Source organism: Dromiciops gliroides, chromosome 1 (genome assembly GCF_019393635.1).
Source record: "Dromiciops gliroides isolate mDroGli1 chromosome 1, mDroGli1.pri, whole genome shotgun sequence".
Lineage (NCBI taxonomy): Eukaryota > Metazoa > Chordata > Mammalia > Microbiotheria > Microbiotheriidae > Dromiciops > Dromiciops gliroides.
Genome location: NC_057861.1, coordinates 525,993,866 through 526,013,746, shown reverse-complemented (window position 1 = coordinate 526,013,746; position 19,881 = coordinate 525,993,866).

The window sequence follows — 19,881 nt, the reverse complement described above, 5'->3', positions numbered from 1 at the left end:
AAGTGTCTGAGGCTGGATTTGAACTCAGGTGCTCCTGAATCCAGGGCCGGTGCTCTATATACTGCGCCACCCAGCTGCCCCGATGAAATTTCATCATATGTACTTTGACCCATCATTTCAGCCTGTCAAAGTTTCTGCTCATTATTGATGCTGGAATTGTGAACTGATCCAAACATCCTGGAGAGTAATTGGAAATTAGGCCCAAAGGGCTATCAAACTTTGCATACCCTTTGACCCAGAAATACCACTACTAGGTCTGTATCCCAAAGAGATCATTCAAAAAAAGCGAAAAGGATCCACATGTACAAAAATATTTCTAGCAGCTCTCTTTGTGGTTGGAAATTGAGGGGATGCCCATCAATTGGGGAATGGCTGAACAAGTTGTGGTGTATGAATGTAATGGAATACTATTATGCTATTAGAAGTGAGCAGGCAGATTTCAGAAAAACTTGGAAAGACTTAAGTGGACTGATGCTGACTAAAGTGAGCAGAACCAGGAGAACATTGTACACAGTAACAGCAACATTGTGTGATGATCAGCTGTGATAGACTTAGCTCTTCCCAGCAATACAATGATCCAGGACAATTCCAAAGGACTCATGATGGAAAATGGTCTCCACATCCAGAAAAAGAACCATGAAGTCTGAATGCAGATTGAAGCATACTATTTTCACTTTTTTTGTTGTTTTTTCCCTTTTGTTCTGATCCTTCTTGGGTTTCATTTCCTATGTTGAATCCCTTCCTGATTCCTCCAGGTATAAGTACATGTTCCTTATTCCTACTACTTTGTTCTAACATATTTTTCTGTGTATAAAATGTATATATATTTTTAAAAAATAAACATTTTTATTTAAAGTTTTGAGTTCCAAATTTTATCTTTCCTTCTCTTTCCTTTCTGCCCCCCCCCCCCGCCCCGGCAGTAAGCAATTAGATATAGGTTATACATGTGCAATTATTCAGAACATTATCATATTAATCTGTATAAGAAAACTTAAATAAAAGAAAAAATGAAAGAAAGTAAAAAATAGCATGCTTCAATCTGTGTTCAATCAATGTCAGTTATTTATTTGGAGGTGAATAGTATGCTTCATCATTATTCCTTTGGGATTGTCTTGGATCATTGCATCACTGAAAATAATTGTCATTCACAGTTCATCAAACAATATTACTGTCACTGTGAACATTTTCTTGGTTCTGCTCACTTCACTATACATCAGTTCACACAAGTCTTTCCAGGATGATCTGAAATCATCCTGCTTGTCATTTCTTATAGCACAATAATATTTCATCACCATCATATACCACAGTTTGTTTAGCCATTCCCCAGTTGAAGGGCATCCCTTTGATGTCCAATTCTTAGCCATCACAAAAAGAGCTGCTATAAATATTTTTGTACAAATAGGTCTTTTTCTCTTTTTGGGGAATGTCTTTGGAATATAAACCTAGCAGTCGTATTGCTGGATCAAAGGCTATGCATGGTTATATAGCATAGTTCCAAATAGTCCGGAATGGTTGGATGTTTTTACAATTCCACCAACAGTAGATTAGCGTCCCAGTTTTCCCACATTTCCCCCCCCCCAAGAAGATTTATATTTTTAATAGAATAAGATGGCAGGGACTGCTTAATTTTGTCTTCATGTCCCTAGCACCTAGCATACTTCATAGACAGCACTTAACAAATGTGGGGTGAGCTACATTAAAACACTGTTGGTTGGGGGCAGCTAGATGGCGCAGTGGTTAGAGCACCGGCCCTGGAGTCAGGAGTACCTGAGTTCAAATCCGGCCTCAGACACTTAACACTTACTAGCTGTGTGACCCTGGGCAAGTCACTTAACCCCAATTGCCTCACTAAAAAAAAAACAACAAAAAAAAAACCCACTGTTGGCTAAGCTGGGAATTGGTCCAAATATTTTGAATGACAGTCAGTTCTGTTATAAGGTGACATGTGCATTCCTGCTCTGTTACGCAAAATTGTGTGTAGGGATGTGTGGGCCTTGCTATGTTTTGCCCATGGAAGTTATTGTATCCACATGGGTCTGTCTAGATGGAGCTCACAGAGAAGCAAGAATAGATACATCTAGAATCTCCTTCCCTCACCCTTCTCCATGGGAGACGTTAATTCCTGCCAGGAGGGGAAGTAGGAAGTTGGGGGACAAACCCTGGCTACTCTGCTTTTTTCAAAGAAAGGGGGTACCAGACTAAAATGATACCAAACTACTCCCTTAAATATTGTTAGTCAAAGGGAAACAATGTTTAGGTTCAAGCCATGTTCTTGATTGCTATCCCTTAAGGGTGAAGAAGTGCCCAAGCCATGTATCCTCTTCCCACCAAATGTCAGTCCCTCAGTGGATACACCTAGAAAATAACAAATAAAATAATTTATCCAAATAGATAGCAAACTGAAAGTAGAGAAAGTGTGTTTATATGTGTGTATGTATGTATATGTACATTTATATATGATAATACATACATATATGAGATTATATGAGTGCATCGTGTATATGTCTGTATATCCATATATATCTATATCTATATCAGAATACATACAGAGTAATACACAGAGTAAATGAGCTTTCTGATTGGGAGCAAGATCTGACCCAAGGGGACATTCCATGAAGTATCTGATGCAGTATGCTGGAAATAGGGGTGTGGTTACAATACTGGCTTCTCTACATTCTTCCCAATTAGTGGAATTGAAAATTGATACCCCACTTTATAATGTATTATTTTATTAAGTCTTTGGTGGTGGGGTGTTTTGTTGTTGTTGTTGTTGTTGTTGTTGTTGTTGTTGTTGTTTTATGTTTGGTTAGGGGGTTTTTTGTTTGATTGGTTTTTTGCAGAGCAATGAGGGTTAAGTGACTTGTCCAGGGTCACATAGCTAGTAAGTGTCAAGTGTCTGAGTCTAGATTTGAACTCAGGTCCTCCTGATCCAGGTCTGATGCTTTATCCACTGTGCCACCTAGCTGCCTCCTATTTTATTGTCTTTTTGCAGTAACAAAAAGCTAGAAGGAAACCAGGTACTCACCAATTGGGGAATGGCTGAACAAACTGGGACATATGAATGTAAGATTGTACCATAAGCAATGATGAAGATGAAAAATTCAGAGAACCAATGGGAAGACATATGAAAAGAAAGAGAAAAGAAAGAATCAGGAAAACAATTAAATATTATGATTACAAAAAATGTAAATTCAGGAAAACAACAGAATATAGATTAAACTTAATGACCAACGAGAATAATATGGACTGACTAAATTAAGCAGAACTAAAAGAACACAATATATGCAGGGCATACAGACTCAAGAGTAAGTTGGGGGCTTTTTTTCCCTCTCCTGCTGCTCGAGGAGCTGGCTGCCACCATGAATGACACTGTAACCATCAGAACCAGGAAGTTCATGACAAACAGACTTCTTCAGCATAAACAGATGGTTATACATGTCCTTCATCCTGGAAAGGCCACAGTGCCCAAGACTGAAATTCAAGAAAAAGTGGCCAAGATGGACAACTCCAGATGTCATTTTTGTCTTTGGATTCAGAACCCATTTTGGTGGTGGCAAAACAACAGGCTTCGGCATGATTTATGATTCCCTTGACTATGCAAAGAAAAATGAACTGAAGCACAGACTTGCAAGGCATGGCCTGTATGAGAAGAAAAAGAGGTCAAGAAAGCAGCAAAAGGAATGCAAGAACAGAATGAAGAAAGTCAGGGGTACTACAAAGGCAAATGTCGGTGCTGGCAAAAAAGGAATAAAAGGCACTATGGATTTTTCATCAGAGCATAAATAAACCATGTAAAAACTTAAAAAAAAAAGAATGAGTTGGGAGCAGGGGTGGGGAGTGGTCCTTACCCCAACCCAAACTTCACACTGACAAATTAGGCCCCCTTAGGGTGGCTACATCTCCTCAGAGTTGTAAGGGTACTTCTAAGGAGTTGGAGGGTCTTTCTAATGCCATTGGCTCAAGCCCCCAATTCCAGTGTGTTCTCCAATATTATTTTTCAGTGCCAGTTAGTATCTCCCCAATATCACTGATTGACCCAATGATTGATGCCCCCAATATTAACCAACCAATTAATATCAATTAGCTCTTGCACAAGATTATTCATTGAGAATATATAGCAAGAATAGAAATACAAACTCGCTGAGACTTTCCCCTTTTCTAGCTTGGTCCCTGGGGAGAGAGGATTCACAATTAAAAAGGCTGGTACAATGCATTTGCTTCACTAAGTTCACTTCACAGTGTGGCATAGCTTTGGATGATTTGTTTCCTGCTGTAGGATGTGGTATCTTGGCTACCAGCTGGATTCCCTGCTGGGCTAGACCTCACAGGTCAGTCCTCCAGGTTGCACTGACTATAGATGCTGTCAAACTCTGTTGGCTCTTCCAACCTTTTAAAGCTCACAAGGTGATGGTAGTCTTCCCCATCTCCAACACTCCACTTAAGATCAGGAGAGAATAGACACTGCAGAGACAGACACAACAGGGCCATGTAGTTGTAGAATGCATGGCAGCAGGCCAGGTGGGAAAATAAAGGCCTAATTCTGAGACCTCTCTCTTCCCACCCAGAGCCTTACAGTACTTCATCCTCCTCTCAAGCAAAGAGACAGAGACAAGAGTGAGAGACACAAAGAGAAAGAAACAGAGAGACAGACAAAGACAGACAGACAGACAGAGCTCAATTTGACTAAATGTCTTTGAAAGCCCATTCAGTTCTGGCTCATAAGTAACACAAAGGCCATTTTTCCCCCACCAAGGAGTAAGCAGACAGGAAACAGTTATGAAATATTTGCACATGATCTAGAGTAAAGAGTTGGGTCTCACCATGTCTTGTTATCATGAGCTTCCAGAAGCAGGCTCACTCCCAGCCTCCAGGGGGGGAATGGTATCAGGCTGTGCATGTTACCAGGAGTGGGCTCTTATTGGCTAGTCCCCCACTATGTATACTACCACCACAGGAATGTAAATTAAATAATCACTAAAAAGGAAGCCCTATTCTGAGTAACTGAAAAACCAATAATGGTTTCAGAGAACAGGTATGAAACATTTCCCCCTCTGCTCTGCAAAGAGGCGCAGGCTATGAAATCATCCTATTTGATTTTGGGGTTTTTTGTTTTTGTTTTCATCCTATCTGATTTTTTTTTTTTTTGCTTAATTTCTTTCTTTTGTTATAAAGGGAGATTTCAATCTGGAGAGGGAAGAGAGAATCTTCAAAATGGCTGAGATGTAAAAATAGAAGATGTCAATAAAACTTATTTTAAAAAAATACAACGGCCATTATTGGTTCTAGATGACTAACATTAAGACCTCCTTCCTCACTATTAAAAAGTAGTAAACTGGGGCAGCTAGGTGGCGCAGTGGATAGAGCACCAGCCCTGGAGTCAGGAGGACCTGAGTTCAAATGTGGTCTCAGACACATAACACTTACTAGCTGTGTGACCCTGGGCAAGTCACCTAACCCCAATTGCCTCACCAAAAAAAAAAAAGTAGTAAACTATAAGTGTGGAAAGTTATGTGATCTATAGATCACAATGATCATCTCAAACAATAGTTGGATATTGACAATACCTGAACTTGGTTTTGTTGTTGTTGTTTTGATTTTTTTGTTGTTGTTGTTTTTGGTTTTGCAGGGCAATGAGGGTTAAGTGACTTGCCCAGGGTCACACAGCTAGTAAGTGTCAAGTGTCCAAGGTCATATTTGAACTCAGGTCCTTCCTAGAGGTGCTCCTTTATGAAGCACCCCACTTTCTGCAAACAACTTGATCCAAATATTTAAAGGAATAGCAAAAGATGGAGTTTTAGAAGGGCATTAGAGATCATCATTTGAATCTATTCCCTTTGCTTTATTGATGAGGAAACCATAGCCCAGAGAGGTTATTTAATTCACTCAATCACACAGTAAATGGTAGAAGTAGACTAGAATCCTACTCTGCTACCTCCCGAATCGATGTTCTTTCCCCTATATTCAGACTCCAGTCTCTTTAAAATTCTGTACATTCTGCTATCTCTAAAATAGCTCTTACTTTTCCCCCCTCTGTGTCTTGCTTATTTCTTTTTTTTTCTTCAGTATTCCTTTCAATTGCCTCAACAATTCTGTGTCTCTTGATTGACTGCTAATCCCAGAAGAGCAGAAGATCTGGTGTAGCACACAAATCCAGAGGCAGAGGATAGCAGATGGTGGCAAGATCAATATTATTTTAAAAATCTGGAGGGAAAAAAATCTGGAGGATTCCCAGGTAGAAGAAGGAAGAAATTTATTTCCAAGCCATCCTTTTTCACTCAAATCAGGGCTGGGGGGAGGTGAGGGGGGATGGTGGAGGGAGGGGTTGGGTGATGAAAGGCCAAAGGAAGGAACATTTTATGTCGCTGGGCCACCCCCCCCCCAAAAAAAAAAAAAGCCATCCTGCTTTGGGAAAAAAAAAAGATGGATGCGTCTTTTGTTCACTTTCCCAAGCTGAAGTTTGCTCTTTACAAGAATATTTTTTTTTAATGCATTATTGCCAGAGTCCAGGGAATCAATGTCTTCAGTTATCCCCCCTATTATTTTATAGCTAATATTTATATAGTACTTGGGCCACTAGATGGCACAATGGATAGAGAGCCAGGCCTGGACTCATGAAGGCTCATTTTCCTGAGTTCAGATCCAGCCTCATACACTTACTAGCCTGTGACCCTGGGCAAGTCATTTAACCCTGTTTGCATCAGTTTCCTCACCTGTGAAATGAGAGGGAGAAAGAAATGGCAGACCACTCTAGTATTTTTGCCAAGAAAACACCAAATGGGATCATGAAGAGTAGGACACAACTGAAATGACCGAACAGTAACAACAAATGATCCCTCCAGGTCTAAATCAATAATACCATCTTTGAACTATATAATTTGGGGGCCAGCTGGGTGGCTCAGTGGATATAGTGCTGAGCCTGGAGTCAGGAAGACCTGAGTTCAAATCCAGTATCGGACACTTACTAGCTGCATGACCCTGGACAAGTCACTTCACACTGTTTGCCTCAGTTTCCTCATCTGTAAAATGGGCTGCAGAAGGAAATAGCAAACCACTCCAGTATCTTTGCCAAGAAAACCTCAAATGGGATCATGAAGAGTCAGGCATGACTGAAACAACTGAACAACAAGAATAAACAAACCTGACTGCCTTGGAATCAGGTAAATTTTGAAGCAGGCAGCACTGAGGTATCTCTCACCCAGTGGCTTTTGCTTTCCAACTCCCACAGTCTTTGACCCAGAGGTGCCTCCCAGTAGGGGAAGGTACCTGATTATCTTACTCTGATGTACCTAAACAACATATCAACAAAGTGGAGTGGAAATAATGTTGCATTAGGGCTCAATATACCTGAATTCCCATCCTTCCTCTGTGATCTTGGACTAATTACTGAATTTCTCTAAATCTCTGTATTCTTACCTATGTAGCAGTGGTGTGTTGTGGCGAAGGAGTAGAGGGGTTCAACCACTCCTGTTTTCACTAGTCTACTACTGACTCATTGCCTATGTAAGGGATTGATGAGGTAATCAATCAGTTGCTCCACCCCCATTTAGCCTTTATCAAGTGAGAACATATCCCTTTTGAAAGTCAGAGGTGTAGGGGGCAGCTAGGCGGCACAGTGGATAATGCATTGGCCCTGGATTCAGGAGGATCTGAATTCAAATCCAGACTCAGACACTTGACACTTACTAGTTGTGTGATCCTGGGCAAGTCACTTAACCCCCATTGCCCCACCAAAAAAAAAAAAAAAGGTCAGAGGATCAATCAGTCAATCAAAGGAATTATAGCTGGCACCAGAGGAAATCTGTTCAAATTGGTTGAAGACTTGGTCATATCCTGCAAAGTTTCTATGAAACCATCAAACTAGTTTTTAGCCCTAAGCCAGAAACGGTACCTTGGCAAGCTTCTAATTGTTAGCTCTGTCTCTCTCCTCTGGAGATGGCTCCCCACTCAGTGGCCTTTTAATTTCTTGTAAGTACTAGCAGAGTAGCAAGGGCTTGTGGTAAAGTTTATAAAGTAAATATTTAAAGCAAAGGGGAGTAAATACACTTTCCCATCTCCACAAGGAAAGGTTTCAGGCTTCCTCCAAAGCAGGAGAAAGGAGATTAAGGACTGCTGTCTTAGAGTCTGTAGTCAGAAGATGGTTTCAGCAATTCAGCATCTGTTGCAATATCATTGTTGTTCAGTGGTGACTCTCTGTGACCCCATTTTGGGTTTTCCTGGCAAAGATACTAGAGTAGTTTGCCATTTCCTTCTCCAGATTATTTTACAGATAAGGAAACTGAGGCAAACAAGGTGAAGTGACTTGCCTAGGGTCATGCAGCTAGTCTCAAATCAGATTTTAACTCCAGATGATGATTTATTTATTTTTTTTTTTTTGCGGGGCAATGAGGGTTAAGTGACTTGCCCAGGGTCACACAGATGGTAAGTGTCAAAGAGGAAAGACTCAAATTCCTGACTCCAAACTCAGATCTCTATCCACTGTAGCATCTAGGTGCCTAAATCATAAGCTATTAAACCAAGTAGGCAACTTCACTGTTCATCTTTTCCAATCTGCTCATTTTATAGATAAGAAAACAGGGGGGGCAGCTAGGTGGTGCAGTGGATAAAGCACTGGCCCTGGATTCAGGAGGACCTGAGTTCAAGTCCAGCCTCAGACACTTGACACTTACTAGCTGTGTGACCCTGGGCAAGTCACTTAATCCTTATTGCCCCACAAAAACAAAACAAAACAAAAAGCAACAACAACAAAAAAGAAAACAGGGCTGGAGAGATGAAGTCACTCTCCCAATAGAATGTAAGCTCCTTGAGGGTGGCAGAGTGTGAGAAACCAAATTGTGAGAAACCCCATTTAAAGATTTCTAGGACTCAGTGTTGGAGAAGTATCAAAGGCCTTTATTTATACATTCACGAGCAAATAGGCCAGCTACCTAATGGAACTGGCAGGGAGCTAGGACTCGGGACCCTTTTATCTCTTAATGGGCTGACTCCACCCTTCTTCCTCAGTTATAATCTTCCAGCCAAGACACTGGCACTAAATGCTAGCCAATTGGAATACAATATAGCCAAAGGGGCAGCCCTCTAAACTCCTCCCGTGTGACCAGCTCTGGGTGTCTCTCATCACGTGATCCTGATTGGGGGGGGGGGGGAGGAAAGGAGCCATTAATAAGCACCCTTCTTCCAGCTGAAATTCACCTCCCAGACATTCCCCAGACAACTTCTGTCAGCTTTTGAGGGGGGGGCCCATATTTTTCTCACAATCCCTCCTCTTTGTTTTTGACCACTGAGCTCCCCTCAGTCCTCTGCTAATATCATATTTGTGGTTTTAGTAACACCCCCCCCCCCCAGTGTCCATTCAGTGCGCAATTTCATCATGAATCTCAGATGTAGCTGTCAGGTCTCTGGAACCACTTTCCTTGGGGCAGTCTAGAAGATGTCTTATTTCCAGGGCACTTCTCCAGTGGATTCACTTCTCTGGTTTCAAATTACTTGCCCCGTTAAAATCTCTTAGACAAAACAGATTTTAATAGCAAATATGACTGTTTCCCAACCAAGCTCATGTTATAAATTAATCAACTATTCTGCTTCTCCAAGAAAAGAATAATCCCCAACCAACCCCCCTCAGGGCCAGAGCATTCCTAACTGGACTCAGGTCTACCAGGTTGCTACTGCATTTAACTAAGGGAAAAGAGGGCGAAGATCTCTTCTTCTGTAACTACTTCAAGCTAAATACAGTTGTAGAGCTGGCGCTAGGTCTTAGTAGAAGGAGTAGAAATCCTGGCAGACCTGGTTCAGAGAGAGAAGGGGTATATTACCATAAGGTTGAAAGCCTTGAGCCTAGATGAAGCAAACTACTGAGAGGTTCCAAAAATTAAAAGGACAAGAACCAGTATTACTATAGGGAGAAAGGGGGCAAAACCAAGAGGGAGGGGCAGCTAGATGGCGCTGTGGATAAAGCACTGGCCCTGGATTCAGGAGATCCTGAGTTTAAATCCGGCCTCAGACACTTGACACTTACTAGCTGTATGGCCCTGGGCAAGTCACTTAATCCTCATTGGCCTACTCAAAAAACAAAACAAAACAAACAAAAACAACCAAGAGAGAGAATCCAGGAACCCCAGGATCCTGCATCAGGAGTGAAAAGCTGTTCCAGTGAGAGATGTCACGAATGGCCCATGCTGTTCAAAGCTTTATCTAACATAGCAAAACATTCTATAAGTTACCCTTTTCTACCTCTCTTGAAACAAACTTGAGATGTTAAAAACTTTCCCAAGCCACCCACAAAGGAGTCCATAAAGTTATACTCTTATACCCTTCTTTAATACAAGACAATTAAGAATAGAATTTTCATCTTTGTTTCATCACTTTTTGCATCATCTGCCTACTTATCCTCAGGCCATTATGAGAAATTTAAGAATCTAATACCATTGGTACAAGATGCCAAGGCCAAATTCAACACTGTGTTTATCATGCCACCTGGGATGATAATGGGGGTTACCATAAAAGAACAAAAGTTGCCAAGCCTCATGGAAGCCAGTGCAGGGGAAACCGAGTCAGGCTTAATCAGATGCATGGGATTGAGATGTCCATGACATCAGGCATATAGGAGGGGGGATTGAAGTCAGGTATAAAATGAGATGGCATAGCCAGCCATCCAGTGCTATGTCGGGGCTGGGGGGGGAGGGCAATGAAGCCAAAAGAATCTCACCCCTAGCCCCAGCCTTTGCCAATGACTGTGCTCTCAGGCCTTTCCCAAAGCAGTAGAATACCTGAGCTTCGAGAATCCCTCTCCTCCTGTGACAGTTTGGTACCTGCTCTTCTCTCCCCGTGGATAGTTGGCACCTTGGTTGCTCAGATCTAATAACTCAGAATTAAGGCAATTAATGTCTTAAAATGGTAAATTTCCCATAATCCAAGTCTCATATGGATTTAACAGCTGAGGATAATTTGATGGCAAAAAATGTGAATTAAGTTTATAAATAGTTCTTATCCTTATAGTAATTTATTGGCCCAATCATAAGTTCAGTTCTTAAGGACAAACATGTATAGAATCCAACCAGTAATTATTAAACTCCTTTAGAACTGCTGAAATTTTAAAAATACATTGCCCCTTTGACTTTCAAGATTGCTTCTAACCAAGAAAACCTAAAATAACAGCTATTTTTCCAAATACTAATTACAGATATATAATTTCCATGAATGCATATGTAGAGCAAAATACGCATGGAAGAATAAAAAACAATGAAAATCAAACTGGCTTGAAACACAATTTTAAAAGAATGAAAATCTCTATGAATAAAAAAATTTTATCTGAATCAATTTGAGGAGGAGGGCTATATAGGTACAATTTCTTACACAAAAGCTGCAGTGAAAGCTTTCAGTTAATCAATAAACTCAAACAGTATTTAACCCTTAGCAAAATTATAAAACCAATTTACAATAGCATGCAACATATGAAGTACTTAGAATAAATAGCCCTTGTGTACAATATAATATTCAATAATAGAAATTAAAGATTAAGGTTCTGTATGATGACATTTGGAATACAGATCCAGATGTAATTAAATTCTGGTCTCATTTAAGTTAAATTTATTGGTTTTTTTTATTATTTATTGTTATTGGTATGCTATATCAGAAAAGCTCAATGATCTTGAAAGGCATGGGGGACTTACCTGAAATGGTAAAGAGTAAATGAGCACAAGCAAGAGAACATTGTACACAGTAACAGCAATATTGTTTCAAGAACAACTTTGAGTCATTTTGACTATTATAAATATGCACATTAAACTTATAAAATATATAAAGTAGGGGCAGCTAGGTGGCGCAGTGGATAGAGCACCGGCCCTGGAGTCAGGAGGACCTGAGTTCAAATCCGGCCTCAGACACTTAACACTTACTAGCTGTGTGACCCTGGGCAAGTCACTTAACCCCAACTGCCTCACTAAAACAAAACAAAATAAAATATATAAAGAAAAATGCTATCTGCATCCAGAGAAAGAACTGATAAATAGAACTATGTATGGAATACTTGAACATATATATGTATGTATATATGTATATGTGTGAGTATATATATATTTATATACACATATACATATTAGGGTCTAATAGTCATTTCTAGGATGAGGGAAGAAGGGAGGGAAGGGAAAAAAAGACCTATGTGATAATTTTGTTATATATTTGGAAGAAATAGTAACTTACATATGGTAGATTTGCAGTTTCATGTACAATCATCTTTTTTCATTGTACTGTGTTATGGAATTGGAAAGAAAATAAATAGAAAAATAAATTTAAAAAAAAAAAAGGAAGAGTGGTGTGCCCTCAACATAAATGAGTAAATTTGAAAGGGGAATGGGGGGGTACAATGTAATGAGATATTTGAGGTAGCTAAGTAGCACAGTAGATAGGACACTGGGCTTGGACACAGGAAGACTCAACTTCTTGAGTTCAAATCTGGCCTTAGACACTTTCTAGCTGTGTGATCCTGGGTGAGTCACTTATCCCTGTTGGCTTCAGTTTCCTCATCTGTAAAATGAGCTGGAGAAGAAGATGTCAAGCAAACCCCAAATAGAGTCATGAAGAGTCAGACTGAACAACAATGAGATATTCATGGCAGATAACCCACCTATGCTTGCTGGTCCTATGGAACTTGCCCTGTCCCATCTCAAACTAAGGGGAAGTGGAACTCTTACCTTACCAATTAGTGTTATAAGCACAGCTTCAAGTCCTTTTAGAAGCATGTGCCAAAGCCACAAAGTGATGGGGTGAGGGTGGGGGTGGGGTATAGATTTCCCCAATATCACTGTATAGCTAAGGTTGTAGGTGTATGGTAGTAGTTAGGTAATCATTGCCCTGAGGAAGAGCCAGTTCGGAAAAGGAAGGTGAAGAGGGGGCAGTTGGGAGAGAAGGGTAAGTGTGGTTATGTTGGAGACAAGCAGAGCAAATGTTTTCTTGGGAAGGGTAGGTAGGCTCCAACCCATCTTCTCTACCTCTGGCTGTTTACACATGCTCTTGGCGATAGTTCCCATTTAAGAGACTACAGGTCTCCTGAGGGGTCAAAGTTGAGGCCTAAGAGCCCCCTGCAACCCTCAGAACTCTTGAGTGAGGCCCAAGACATTAAAATGTAATTGGAAAGTTATTAATAAAATAAATAAAAACGCAAACCAACATAGGTAATGTTAATCTGAGGCTTTACACTTTGACACCATTGGTCCAGATGACCCCTAGATGATTTCCCTCAATCCTTTGGTTCCTATATGTTTTCGAAGAGGATGAAGTTAGGAGGGGGGGAGGGGGATGTCTTGATTCCCATGTGAATTGGATTTATCAGCCTCACTTTCTCTTTCAGGGTCATCTGAGTCCACGGCAAGGCAAAAGTCAAGATGACTGACAATGACCAGTCTTTGATGTCTGACCAAGCTCTAAGTCCTCCAAGGCTTCTGCTTCTTCACTTTCATGGCTATTGGAACAAATTGTTCTCATCTGTCCATTCCATAAGGAAGTCTTTCTTATAGAGCAGAGCTTCTTAAACTTTTTCCACTTGCGACCCCTTTTCGCCAGAGAAATGTTACGGGACCCCAGGTATATAGGTATATAAAATAGGGATGCATAACCTTTTACTGTTGCCAGATTTTTCACGACCCCCACATTTTGTTACAGTTTAAGAAGCTTTGTTATAGAGGACCCTTCAGATCACTTCCTTGGTTAAGAAACATTTGAGAACTACTGTACCTTAAGAGCTGCAGAGAAGAAAATAGTAGTCATTTAGATGCTGAGGGTGGAGAAAGTGGGGCTTAGAGTTGGAAGATAAAGAAACTAAGGAAAAAGGAATATAGATCCTACATAAAAATAGAATGTGGAGGTGTCCCCAAAACAGCCCCTAAAGGAGAAAAGCAGAAAAAAAAGTAGATCAGACTCCAAAACCCAGGTGCCTTTTCTCCCAGGCAGAGCATGGTAATGCCCCATTCTTGAGCAAGTTTCCAGCAAGTTTCCTGCCCAGCTGCTGAGATAATTTGCTCAAATGTCTCATCTTCAAAGGGCTATGGAAATGCCAGGGCTCACCACACCCTGGGTAAGCATGCTGAGTCCTGCAGCCCCAGGAGCAAGGTAACTAGAAGATGATGTAGAGGAGAGAAACTGAGGTAAGGAGTCAGCTGGAGAGACATGCCCAGGCCCTGCCTGAAATACCCCATGGTGAGGAAACTGTGAGAAATCAGAGAGAGCCTTGGCCCAGGTATTGTAGGGAGGGAGGACTAGCTTCCAGGGGTGTGGTTAAAGGGGGACAGTTCCCCTCCCTACCTGGAGCAGTTGTATGGGAGAAGCAAAAAGGGAAAGACAATCCAGTTGGGGGGGAGGGGTGGCGCCCTGGCGGCACAGGGAGACATGAGGACTATCGCAGAAAGCACAATAGACCCTGTCTTCCAAAGCTATAACTGCCTTGTCTTAATTCTGTTATGGGCCTGGGGTACCTCAGAAGTTTTTTGGGGGAGAACTCATGGAACCTTCTAGAGAATCTAAAACAAAGGACAGACAGACCTAAAAAGATGGGGGGGGGGGCGGTGGCTAGGTGGCACAGTGGATAAAGCACAGGCCCTGGATTCAGGAGGACCTGAGTTAAAATCTGGCCTCAGACACTTGACACTAGCTGTGTGATCCTGAGCAAGTCACTTAACCCTTACTGCCCCTCAAAAAAACCCAAACAAGCAAACAAAAAGAGATAAGTAGCACACTTTCAGGACTGAGTTAACTCCAAGACTACCACCCTTCATTCCTCTCCCCCACCCATTAGGTATGGCTGCTGCCTAAATGGTGCCTAGGGGATCCATAACTCCCAAAGGTAACTTTCCACAGTCAGATCATCAACCCATCAGTCCCTCCACCATCAATCCTCTATAAAAGTATTTGCCTTTCTCCTGATCAAGGAGATAGATATCTCAGAGAACCATGTCTCTGTGCTGTGCTATCTCCCCATGAGAAGATGTCCAAGAACTTCTCTCGTGGTCTCCTTTCTCTAGTGCCTAAATGAGAGTATTTATTCTAATTGATTTTTGTGCGAGAGGGTGTGATTCTTTTTTTTCCTGCCCACATAAAAGTAAAAAAATAGATTTATTACAATTTCCTAGTACAACTTAGACATAAGTCTACATTCTTAGTATTCAAGCCATGAAAAACAAACAAAAAACAGCTTACAAAGTTAGAGGCTCTTTTGTCCAAATAGGTCATAATGACATAATCGACACCCAATGTTTCTACGGGCAGATGGCACTTATCAAGGTCCAGCTATGTGCTCAGCCCTGTGGGATACAAAGACGAAAATGAAACAGTCTTCACCCTCAAAGAAGTTTTGTTCTATGCAGGGAGACAACATGAATACATCTAAGTTTCTACAAAATAAAGACAAGGTAATTAGCAGTAGTAATTGGAGGTTTAGGGGAGATCAATAAGAGCTTAATACGCTCTTTCCATGTGCCAGGCACTGTGCTAAGAAACAGGGCATACAAAGAAAAAAACAAAATGGTTCCTGCCATCAAATGGCCCCTTGCCCATTAGAATTTACATTCTAATGAAAGAGCAATAACATATACTTTGTTGTTCAGTCGTTTTTTAGCCATGTCCTCCTTTTCATGACCCCATTTGGGATTTTCTTGGTAGAGATCCTGCAAGGATTTGTCATTTCCTTCTTCAACTCATTTGACAGATGAGAAAACTGAAGCAAAAAGGGTCAAGTGACTTGCCCAGGGTCACAAAGCTAGTAATTGTCTGAGGCTGGATTTGAACTCAGGAAGAGGAGTCTTCCTGACTCCAGGCCCAGCACTCTATCTACTATGCCACCTAGCTGCCCTAATGACATATATAAGCCTAACAAAAAAGACAAAGGAAGAGTAGATTTAAAGTAAACCTAGAGAGGGTGACCCTAGCAACTAGGAGAGAACATGAAAGGCCTCCTTGAGGGGATGGCACCTGAGCTTAGTCCTAGAAACCAGCATTCTTAGAGGTTGAGAGAGAGAACATTTCAGGGAAAAAGTTGATGAAAAGGCATAGAAATAAGAGATGTAGCTTGATGTTCAAGGAGCGGAAAGCAGGACTGTGTGGCTGGATCATAGAGATTATGGAGGGGAGTAACATGTAATTAAACTGGAAAGGAAGGAAAGGGCCAAGTGTGAAGAGGTTTAACCGCCAATCTTCTTTTTTAAAAAATATTTTATATATATATATATATTTTGTTGTTGTTGTTGTTGGTGGTGGTGGTGAGGCAATTGGGGTTAAGTGACTTGCCCAGGGTCACACAGCTAGTAAGTGTCAAGTGTCTGAGGCCAGATTTGAACTCAGGTCCTCCTGAATCCAGGGCCAGTGCTCTATCCACTGTGCCACCTAGCTGGCCCCAGTTACAATCTTCTTGCCAAGACACTGGCGCCAAAAACTAGCCAATCAGATCCCAATGTAGCCAATGTGGGGAGGCGACACAGAGACAGCCCTCTAAACTGGTCCCCCACGTGACCAGCCTTGGGTCTCTCTCATCATGTGATTTGGTTTGCTGGGTAGGGGGAGGGGAGGCAACCCCTTTTTAGACTGGGAGGAGCCCGGCCCTGTTTGTGGATATTAGCATTTTCAACTTGGGGGGGGGCCCACATTTCCCACATGTTTCCTCCTCAACTCCTAACAATCTCTTAGACACTTCAGTATCCAGTCTGTTGCTGAGGTCTGTCAATTTCAACTTTATATTGTCTCTCTAATGTACTCCTATCTGTACTGACACTATCTACCACCGCCGCCACCACTACCACCTTGTTACAAGGTCTCATTACCTCACTTCTAGAATATTGCAATAGTGTGCTGGTGGGTCTTCTTACTTGGAGTCTCTCCCTACCCAATTCATCAGCTGCCAAAGTAATTTTCCTAAAGTTCACAACCAACCAAGTCACCCCCTTACTCAACAAATACTAATGACTCCCTATCACCTCCAGGATCAAATACAAAGGCTTTTGTTAGTCAAAATCCTCCATAATCTAACACTCTTTCCCTTCACTTTCACCATTGACAAAATGAATATAATTGTTAATACCATTTGTAATATGGACTGCATAAACTTCTTAGTCATCATGATAATCTAAAAATTCCAGTAACATCCTTACATTCCTACCCTTAAGATAATGAGATTAGATTGAGTTGTCCCACACCCTAGGTCTCTCCATCCAGGGATGTTGCCTTGTGGGGAGCCCAGATCAAGCTGGATCTCACCTTCTAGTAAGCCTTGTAATCCTTTAATGTCGAAGCTGCCAGGTCCTGTGTAATCCTGACTGTGGTTCCATGCTATTTAAATTGTTTCTTTCTGGATGCTTGGAGTATTTTCTCCTTCACTTGATAATTCTGGAATTTGGCTACAATATTCCTTGGAGTTGTCCTTTTGGGGTCTCTTTCAGGAGGTGGTCAATGGATTCTTTCAATGAGGATTTTATCCTCTGATTCTACAATATCTGGGGCAGTTCTCCTTGATAATTTCCTGGAATATGGAATCTAGACTCTTCTTGATCATGGCTTTCAGGTAGTCCAATAATTCTTAGAATATCTCTCCTGGATCTATTTTCCAGGTCAGTTGTCTTTCCAATGAGGTATTTCACATTTTCTTCTATTTTTTCAGTCTTTTGATTCTGCTTGACAGATTCTTGGTGTCTCATGGAATCATTAGCTTCCATCTGCCCAATTTTAATTTTTAAGGCATTTTCCTCAGTAAGCTTTTGCACCTCCTTTTCCTTTTGGCCAATTTTTTCTCTCATTTGGCCAACTGTATTTTTGAAGGAATTGTTTTTTTTTCTTTTCTTTCTTTTTTTTTTTTGTGGGGCTATGGGGGTTAAGTGACTTACCCTGGGGTCACACAGCTAGTAAGTGTCAAGTGTCTGAGGCTGGATTTGAACTCAGGTACTCCTGAATCCAGGGCAGTGCTTTATCCACTGTGCCACCTAGCTGCCCCAAGGAATTGTTTTCTTCAGTCAAATTTTGTGCTTCTTTTTCCAGAGTAACTCTCATTTCTTTCTTCTTCTTTTTTTTTTGGTGAGGCAATTTGGGTTGTGACTTGCCCAGGGTCACACAGCTATTAAGTGTCAAGTATCTGAAGCTGGATTTGAACTCAGGTCCTCCTGACTCCAGGGCCAGTGCATCTTCCCACTTGAGGTTTCACTTGTAGGCGTTTTGAAAAAGTCATCTGAGTTTGTCTTTTGGTCTTCCCTTTCACTATAGAAGCTGTCAATGGTAAGGGTCCTTTTTTGTTTCTTACTCATATTGTAGCCTATTTTATTTGTTTGTTTTTAGTGAGGCAACTGGGGTTAAGTGACTTGCCTAGGGTCACACAGCTAGTAAGTGTCAAGTGTCTGAGGCCGGATTTGAACTCAGGTACTCCTGAATCCAGGGCTGGTGCTCTATCCACTGAGCCACCTAGCTGCCCCTGTAGCCTATTTTAAATCTCCTTTTCCATTTGGCTTTTCAAACTGTTGACTTTTTTCTCATGACTCTCCTGTATCGCTCTCATTTCTCCTTCCATTCTTTCTTCCCTTTCTCTATATCTTCTTTCTATTTCTCCCACTTTCTCTTCAAAGTCCCTTTTGAGAGCTTCCATGGCCTGAGACCAGTTCATATCTTTCTTGGAAGCTTTGGATGTTGGAGCTTTGACCCTTCTTCTTCTGAGGTTGTATTGTGGTCTACCTTACCCCCAAAGAAGTTTTCGATGGTCTTCTGCCTACTCATCCTGGCTTACTATTTCTTGGCTTTTAACTCCTTTGGTTTTTTTTGTTTTTGTTTTTGTTTTTTACAGGGCAATGGGGGTTAAGTGACTTGCCCAGGGTCACACAGCTAGTAAGTGTGAAGTGCCTGAGGCCCGATTTGAACTCAGGTCCTCCTGATTCCAGGGCCAGTGCTCTATCCACTGCGCCACCTAGCTGCCCCCTTTTAACTCCTTTTTAAAGTGTGGCACTGCTTCCAGGACACACTGTTTGAGCTACAGCATGGCCCGGGGAATGAGTGGGCTTCTTCTCAGCCTGCCTGGCCTCACTTTTATTTGATTTTAAACTCTCCACTGGGAGGTGGGGGTGGGGTTGGGGGTGGGGGGCTGCTTCTTGCTCCGCTCCTCTTTACAGCTTCAGAGGGCCCCAGGTGTTTTGGTTTGAGCAGGGGCAGGTTTTAATCTCACCTGGCCTATTCTCTGGTCCAGAGATAACCTCAAGACTACCCAGCCATTCAACTCAACTGAGCCCTCGGTTCCAGAAGACACTGGTTCTGCAGCCAATTCAGAGGCACTGGGGCAAATTCCTTGGGTGGGTGTCTGGTGTGTCAGCCTGGTTGCAGGGTTAGGCTTTATTCATGGCCCGACACAGCCCCCTGAAATCTATCTATAGCTGGAGAAAACTCTCAGCCCGTATTTTTGTGTGTTTTTCTGCTCCAAGGGTTCTTTTATTGCTATTTTTGGGGTGATTGTATCAGGAGTTCTGTGTGTTTAATGTCTTTCCTCCACCATCTTGGCTCCACCCCCCTTGTAGCTTATTTTTAAACTGATAAAATTGAAGTCTGCTCCTGGGGCAGTGGTCATTGTTGCAAGCTTCTTGTGCTAGAGGATAGGGGCCAGGTCACTGGCTTTCTGTTCTAAGGCCTCTATGGCTTTTGGATTCCTCACTGACCTGGGCTTGCTCCCTGTGTTGGGATGGCTTGGCTAAGTCACACCTGTCCTTTGGGTGTCCTCTAGGTGGCAGTTTGCCCTCTCAGCCAGGGATAGTGGGTCTCACAAATGGCCTGTTGTGCCACCAGCCTTCTGAGTCAGGACCAAGGGGCCTCAGCGACTTATTTATGCTGTGTCCAGGAGCCTCCTACTAACCTGCCCAGACCCCTCCGTGCCGCTCTCAG